A 9,250-nucleotide genomic window follows, 5' to 3' on the forward strand; every position below is an offset into this window, starting at 1 on the left:
AACTACTTTATTCCTTTTCTTTTTTTGCTTGGAAGAAACTGTTATTCAACATTCATCACTGTTTATATATTCTTATAAAATTGACCAGAAATGATAGGTGCTTATTCTACAACAATTATGTGTGGGGCCACAATACATTGCATTGTTGATGGGAAAAGGATTTCATGCCCATGTGATCTTATAAAATTTTATTCCATAAAATGCTCGCTTGATTCACGCAAATGTCTTCAATGGTTGGAAATGCAAGAGTATGAATTTCTTGATGCTGATTAGTGGGGTACTAATGCTGCTGGATCATTGTGTGTGCATGATTTTTGTGCATGTGTAGACCTAAAATATCATGGTTCACTGACTTATAGGCCTGATTTTTATAAAATGAAAAACTACATGTCACTTAATTATAGGCCCCATCAGTGTACTGATTGTTTGGTGAGAGCATCTGTGCCACCATCAAACTCACCTTATGGAAAGATGGGATACTGCACTTATCTGCTATAATGGCATGTGAGAGGGGCCTAGATGGGTGTGCATTGTAGAGGCAAGCAATCTTAGCTAACATATCAAAATATTATTTTTTAATGTTAGTAGACAGGTAGATGATGAGTGACAACCATGACTTTCATGGAAAGTGACTCATTGATTTTAATGAACTTGCATATGGGTTGTAACCATGACTTTCTTGAAAAATGAGTAGTTGATTGGTTTTTTTTTTTTTTTCCCTTTTGGCAACAAAGTAGAGAGCACAACCTTCTTAATTTACACACATAATCATCATTCTTCACCAACACCACACATCATTCATCCAAAAAGAAAGAAAATACACAAGGAAAATTCAAAAGAAAGAAAACCCAAGAAGAGAGTGATATGATGATGATAGAGAATCTAGCCTCTGGCTTTGAATGGGATTGCCCTTATCACAATTTGATGGTACACTGCTGCAAGTGCTGCTCCAATGAAAGGGCCCACCCAGAATATCCAATGATCATCCCAAGCATGGCCCTTGTTGAAGATGATGGCAGCTCGAAGACTCCTGGCTAGGTTGATGCCAGTTCCAGTGATGGGGATTGTAGCTAAGTGCACCAGGAACACTACAAACCCAATTGGAAGTGGTGCAAGGATAGGCACATGAGAATCTCTGGCATTTCTCTTGGCATCAGTAGCAGAGAAGACAGTGTAAACAAGCACAAAGGTGCCTATAACCTCTGCACATCAACCATCTCCCTTGGTGTAGCCATGGTTCACAACATTGGTTCCCCCACCCAACAACTAGTAACGGTTCTTTTCGAACCCTTTAACCACACCAGCCCCACAGATTGCTCCCAAGCACTGCATCACCATGTAGAAAATAGCCCTTGTCAGGGACAGCTTCCTGGCCAGCAGCAACTTGAAATTTCAGCCGTACAGTAGACCAAGGCAAAGATCATGCCACTAAAGGCCCATGCAATACCCTGAATTCCCACACTGGCACACACGTTAGGTGCCCTTTTGACACCCATGATAGTGAGGATGGTGATGTAGATGAATATGAAGGTAACAATGAACTCTGCAATCCCAGCCCTCCAAAATGACCATGATTTGAGCTCACCAGGCTCAAACAAGGGTGCTGGTGGTGGTTCCTTGTAGTCTTTGTCTTGGCTCTGTGTTGATGTCCCTATGGACTGTCTCTCTGAGAACTTGTTGGCTCGACATCATTTTATTCTAGAATAGTTCCTTCTGCATACAGAAGTGTATTGTCATTGAACTAGAAGCATTTTGGAGTTTCTAAAGTAGATGCATTTGAATTTCTAAACTAGATGCATTTTTTGGTGTGATCATCTAATTTCATTGAGTATAATACATATCTTGTACTTGCCACGGTAAGAGAATTCTGCTTTCATGCATTGTGATTTTAATTTATACCATTTACAGATAGATGCACTATGTTTTCATACTAAATTAAATGCAAGCTGTGATAATTTAGTCCTGTGAGATTGCAATAAGTAGGATTTCATCATGCTAAATACCTCTGATCGATGTCGTTGGAATTCAAATAGTTTTTAGGTACTATCATACACTTTTTTAACATTTTGATTATATTTTAGTTATTATAGTAATTTACATAGAATTGGATTTTGATTGTGGAGATTCTTTTTGAATTGTTAGATGTCCATGTGATGAGCTTGACTGTGTTTGTTAGCAATTTCATTTGGGTTTTCTTTAGGAAGTGCAGAATTTCGCAGAGTTCTCGTGGTTGGAGCTTGACTGTGTTTGTTGGCAATTCCATTTGGGTTTTCTTTTCTTCTCGTAATGAATGTTTTTTTTTTTGGCCCCCAAGATTTTAGAATCAGTGTATGTAAATTGTGTAATCTAAATAAGGAAACTAGATTGTCACGTCAAAGAAAAACCTTCTACATTTCCTTTATTTTCCCATTAATTCCCTGTATCCAAACATGGCCTTAAGGTTACTTGGGATTTGATGTAGAACGTGTCACAGATACGTTCCCAGCATGGTTGAGCCAAAAAAAGATGGACCGTGAATTGACCATAATTTTTGATCCGGGTATTGTTATGGGGCGTACAACCTATCAATCTTTACTGAAACAGGCCATCCGAGGTGAACCGACCCACAAAGTGGGTCGCATCTGTCCATTTCGTCAGAAAACGTGCGCTTTCAGATCAAAAATGAATTTTTAGAAAAATTTTACTATTTTTAGTAATTTTAATTTTTTAATATTTTTAGAGTTTTAGATTTTCTTTCCTTTTAGAAATAACTTTTAGTTATACTAGGACTCTTCTAGAGAAAGTTTATTTGCAATTTTTATTTTTAGAAATTAGGCCTTAGAAGAGCTTTATTAGAATTAGGATTTTTATTAGAGTTAGAATTTTGCTATTTTTGGTAATTATGAATTTTAGTTTTTTTTTTCCTATATTAATGGTGTAAGGAGACACATTAGACAATTATCAATGATCAATTAATCAATTTCGAATTTCTTAAAATTTATTTCTATTTTCTTCTTTCTTTCCTCGTGGATTCAAGAAGTCTCTGTGAGGAGTCCAGAGAAGCTTCGTGGATTCGGAGTAGTTATCCCCATCACGTTCATCCCTACATCAGGATTGGGTTCCAATTTTGAAGAAAAAAAATGCAAACACCTTAATACTTAGAGAAGAATGATGCAAAACAGTAGTAGAATCCAGATTTTTGCGCTGGAACCTGATGAAAATGCAGCAATAGGACCTAGAATTTCAAACTGGAACCTGATGGAAATGCAACAATAGGATCCAAATTGGAAAAATGGAACCTAGTGGAAACCTTGAAGGCTACAATATTAAACTCCATACCAATGTGACATTAATAAGTTATGGAACACCAAGTCTCATAAATATCAGCTCTATAATAACAATTTTTTATTTTTTTGAAGGGTCATATACACACACACACTCTCACATCTGTGCACCAGATGGGTTTTGATACAAGGTTTGGTGTGAAATATTCAAGCTGGCCTTCCAGTGAGTTGGATTAACCAAATGGAAGGTACAAATGGTTGGTATTAGCTGACTGCAGGTCCAAATGCTGGTGTCAGGGAGAGTAGCCAATCCGTTTCCACTCCCAAACATCATTCCAGTGGTACTAATGGTTTCTGGAAGCAATTCCTAGGTTACCCAAACAACATTAGTTAGTGGGATGATTGCAATACCACAACACCCAAACAAAACCGATGCTGGGTATGGGATTGGCGTCTACACCCAAACCACCCAACCATCCACTGATGGCATAAAATGCACCTGACATGGTAATTCTATATACCTTAATACACTCAAAGTCGTTTGCCCAAACATGCCCTTAAGGTAACAATGGTGCTGTCAGTGGATTGGTTTAAGATCCATGGGATTGTTATATCCTGGGACAAGTTCAGTGGGTCTGTTTGGCACGCCCAGCATATCCCAGGATTTTACCTTCCAATCCGTCCAACCAAGGGATGGGATCAATTTTAGGGCCCGTTTGGCTTGGTGGATTGGAAGGGATTGAATGGTATTATGGTGGATGGCATGGATTTCAAGGTAATGATGGCGTTGTCAGTGGATTATCTTAAATCCATGGGATTGCTATATTGAGTCTGTTTGGCACGCCCGGCCAATCCCGGGATTAAACCTTCCCATCCCTTCCAATCCCTCGAACCAAACACGTCCCAGGCAAATTTGAATGGATTAGGGTGGATTGGATGGGATTTAAAGGTAATGATGGTGTTGTCAGTGGATTGTCTTAAGAACTATGGGATTGCCATATCCCGGGATCAGATCACCCAGTCTATTTGGCACGCTCGACCAATCTCGGGATTTAACTTCCAATCCGTTCCAATACCATCCAATCCCTTCCAATCTGCCCGGCCAAACGGGCCCTTAAGGTAATGATGGTGATGTCAGTGGATTGTTTTAAGATCCATGGGATTGCTTATATCCTGGGACAAGTTCACCGGGTTTGTTTGGCTCGTCATGCACATCCCGGGATATTGCGATCCTATCCCTCCTAATGTCGTGGGATCAGTCCGGCCAAACAGGCCAGTCTGGCATCGTTGTGGGGCCCACATGATGAATGGTTTGGATTATATATAAACTGACACTATGGATCCCACATTGAAGCTCCCCCTCCCTAATTTCCCACCATTGATGTCCTCTTTCGTGTGGACATAGGCTTAATAATGGGATGAATCCAATGGACGATTAGATGGTATTCATACATCATTGTGGCCCACATAGGTTCAACTTATGTAATTACTGTAATTATCATTCTACACACAGGTCCCCATATGCATCTCGCTCGCATGAGATGTAAGGATGGAAAGCGCGTAAACATGCCAGTCTGGCATGCGTGTGCCAGATTGGGAACATCCACCAAGGTAGGCTAACAACAAAAATGCATTTGCCTCACATTCCAGCTAGTCGACTTATCAGCAAGACTAGGATTGTACATCAAATGTTGACCGTTTGTCGGTTTCTTTCATAATTTGTTTATATTTTTTACTTCCATGGCCCACTTAAAAAATACTTTCCGCCAATACACCATTTCAATCATTGTAGGCTGAGAATAAAACACCTGAGTCGTGTGGGGTCCACCTTATTATTATTGTGAAAGTTGTTAATTAGTGTAGCTTACCTTAAGGCTTCTATAATTGCGCGCGGCGGTGTGTTATGAGTCACGTGTGAAAGTTTGGTGCGGACATAGAACCAAGACGGTGTCATAAAGGAGGTGATTAGGACTAAATAAAAAATTTACCTTAAAATACATAATTACTTATTTTAACTAATTTTCAATTAAAATTTATTAAGGCAACTAACTCTATGACTTCTAAGCTAATAAAGGGTTCAATCATATATGTTACAGATGATATATCATTCAAGCAACTATCTATGCATGATAGTGTACATGTGTACATGAAATATGCTAACTATCAACTCATATCATTCATATAATTATATATATAATTTAATAATCAATCAAATAAGCATAATTAAACAAACGCTTAAAAGATAATCCCAAACACAAGCATGTATAGTATTTCGGTTTCCCTACATCACTCACGGCGGACGCATTCAACTCATGAATGTACCATATTTTACTATCAGAGATTTTAAATTAGGTTCGTATCTACCTTTTATAACCCTACACAAGAACTTATCCAGTGTATACTCCCACCGAAAGCTCTCACAAGATACTTTCGACTAACCAACAACCTCAGTCCTAGTCTAAGAACTTACATTTACTCCCGCCGAAGGCTCTTACGGAGACTAACACGTACACACCCATGTCTAGTGAATTCGACTTTACACAAGAGCCTAAGTCCTACATAAGAGCATACTGAGTTTGTGTTACAAACTCTTACCCTCAATCCTATATAAGGAAAGAAAGTATAAACTCATCAATTGACACTTATTTATCGAATTGAGCCCCTTTGATGCGTCATGCTTGAGTCACTTTTTCAAAGCTCTCCCGTGTTTAAACTAGCTTTTTAATTGCTTCACTGATCCGATGTGTTGCTAATGCGTTAGCTCCTATGGTCATTTTTCTTGCATATAAAGTGTGAATGATGTGACCAAGGCAAGAGAGAATGGGTGAATCACCTAAAACTCATGAGAATATTATAATCTTATGGGATTCACCTAGAGGTGGTATTCTAAAGAGTTTAGATAAAGATTTAACTATATGCATGATGCCTAATCTCTAGAGAGGGGAGAGTTCATTCACATCTTCGAATAGAAGCATGAAATACTCATTAGAGTGAAGGATCTCAAGAAGATTGACATAAATTTTTGGATGGAGGTTTATAATATGTGGTATGAGTAGGAAAAAATTTAGTCTCTATTTGCATTGAAAATCCCTTAAAATGTTAAAAAATCAGATGATCTATATAAATGAATTGAGTTCCAATGGTTATGAAATAGGCAGAAACAAATAGTTTTCAGTCAGACCGAATTCGACAAGAAAAGTCGTTTGATAGATTTTGGAACTTTCGGTCAGACTAAATATGCTCTTCGGTCGGACCAAACATGGTATTCAATCAAACTAACTGTGGAATTCAGTTACGGTCGAATTACCTTGGATTTCTATCATAGCATGCCGACCTGTTTTAGCTGACTTCGGTTAGACCGAAGGTGGATTCAGTGGGATCGAAGGTTGCTGAAAATGTGCAGTTTGTTTTCCAGCAACTCGGGATCTTTAAAGCCAATCTAAGCATGTTCAATTAAGACTTCTAAGAGTCTGTTTGGTTTACCAAATACCGTCATATAGTAACATATATCTTTATATCGTACCGTATACATCCGATAACTACTGATTATGGTATGACAAAGTTGTCTTTTAACAATGTTTGGATACGTCATAACCAACTTATGAATACGAGTGGCGGCTGTAGGCGTATGTTTGGATGTAGACCGTATGCATCATAATTGTGTTTGGATGTTGAACGCTATTTTCTACTCTCTTTTTTTCCGGTGCATGTCCATGTACATAAATGGTTTTATATCTGTGTTTGGATATGGTCTGGACGTGAAGTAGATGAAGAGCTCGTTATTTGCTACTGCTGCTTTGGTGGGATCTCTCTTATTTCATCTTCTTCATCCATGGGCTGAAGGGGTAGAAATGTAATTAAGAAGAGGGAGGTAGGTGTGAGGAAGGTAGTTGCCAGTGTATGGTCACTGACAAAGAGGTGGAGGGACTAAACCAAAATGGAACTCTCATTCTCGGTAGAAAATGATTTGTGAGATTAAGATCGAAAGCATAACCAATTTGCTAGGAAGAGCTTGATGGAGCATCTCTATTTCAGTGTACATGAATGTGCCAAACCCATTTAATCATCAATTCTCTCGTTAGAGAGATATGGTGGTAATTTGCGTTGGATTTGGATGAAAGTTGTTGATTTACATTTATATGACTAGACTGTAAATGGGTGACTAAAATTCATCAAGATTTGTGTTATATCCAATCATGATTAAAAGGTAATAATGACCATTTTTACTACGCAGTATTATGGTATTTGATAATCCAAACACGCCCTAAAGCTTTTAATGATAAAACAAAATTTTCCTATTACGAATTGATCATCTAAAGATTCAAAAGTTATTTTAGGTTAAGGGTTAGGGTCACCAAAACATCTCATATATCTATTCTTTGCTTGTTAATGCTTATATCCACTTGTATCTTCAGTCTTCAACTTTTAGGGCATGCTCGGCCGGACGAATCCCATGGGATTAGGAGGGATGGGATGGTAAAATCCCGGGATATGCCAAACGAGCCAAATAGATCCGATGAACTTGTCTCGGGATATAGCAAACCAATGGATCTTAAACCAATCCACTGATATCACCATCATTACCTTAAAATTGATCCCATCCCTCCTAATCCCGTTCAATCATGCTTGGGGCGTGTTTGGTTGGACGGATTGGAAAGTAAAATCCCGGGATATGCCGGGAGTGCCAAACAGACCTAGTGAACTTGTCTCGGGATATAACAATCCCACGGATCTTAAACCAATCCACTGACACCACCATCATTACCTTAAAATCCATCCCGTCCCTCCTAATCCCATGGGATTCGCCCGACCAAATAGGCCCTAAGCGTTTGTCCATTTGGTGAGATCGTTTTAAAAAATGATTACAAAAGTAGGCAAATCCAAGCCTCAAGTGGACCACACCAGATAAAATAGTGGGTACTGAACATCCACCATTGAAAACTTCTCCAGGCCACGTAAATTTTGAGTCAAGATGATATTTGTTTTTCCCTCCATTTAGATCTGTGTGACTTTATGAATAGATTGGATGGTAAATAAACATCATGGTGGGCCTTTTAGGAAGGCTTCTACCGTGGGCTTCATTGTCCCACTTCTTTTCGTGTTGTGGTTCAATTGAGCTTTGGATCTTAATCATTTTTGGGCTCTTTCCATAAAATGATCTCTACAAATGGATGGCCGGTGTGGATATGACATATACATTATAATAGGGCCTACAGAACTTGGTGACGCCAACACACCACCAAATCGGTGGTGTGTGGCACACCACGCAATCCGCTCCCTTGCTCCGAAGCCATCCGATAGCTAGCGTGGGCAAACTCAAACCGTTGATCCGATAAAAGGCACAGAATGTAATGGAGGAGGGCATTTCCGTAAATTATGGGGGTATCTCCGCGATCTTAGCTGGTAGCGACTCTCGGAAACCACGCGGTACGAAATGATGACGGTTCTGATATTTTGCTAGTTTTTCTCGACATTTTATGAAGGACGGGACACGTGGCAGCCGACATTCTGGTGATGGTGGGCCCGCGACTTAGCCAAAACGAAGGAGATCGGTCCTTGTCGTCTCAGAGCACTCTCGTCCGTTTGCAATGCGCATCCGATCGAGACGTACGAACAGCAGCAAAAGAGTAAGATGTGTCGACATCATTCTTTTCTTTTTCTGAGACGAGCGCACATCGCGTGAGTCGCGATCCACGCCCATCATCCTCTGTTTTTTTTTTTTTTTTCCTGTCCTACGGTGGGGACACATCGATGCATGTGAATCTCATCTGGACGGTCCATCTGGTGGGACATGGTCAGGATATCGTTCCAGCTGTGTTCCATTAAGAATGTTACTGTTAGAGACCAAAGTACCGTTCGGACACCCCCAACATCCACCGACACGTGTTAGGGGGAATTATCTCACGCATACGATACAAATGAGGTATGCCGGTTGCCCCTTGATGTGCACGTCGAATCCAAGCCTACCGAGAATCTGTTGCGCCTTC

At 39.7% G+C, this 9,250-nt stretch overlaps 1 pseudogene; it reads right to left on the reverse strand.

Annotated features, from left to right (window-relative positions):
* Nucleotides 1–734: 734 nt before the first annotated feature.
* On the reverse strand, nt 735–1,682 carry LOC131245292 (probable aquaporin PIP1-4; annotated as a pseudogene).
* Between the last annotated feature and the right edge of the window lie 7,568 nt (nt 1,683–9,250).

Source organism: Magnolia sinica, chromosome 5 (assembly GCF_029962835.1).
Source record: "Magnolia sinica isolate HGM2019 chromosome 5, MsV1, whole genome shotgun sequence".
Lineage (NCBI taxonomy): Eukaryota > Viridiplantae > Streptophyta > Magnoliopsida > Magnoliales > Magnoliaceae > Magnolia > Magnolia sinica.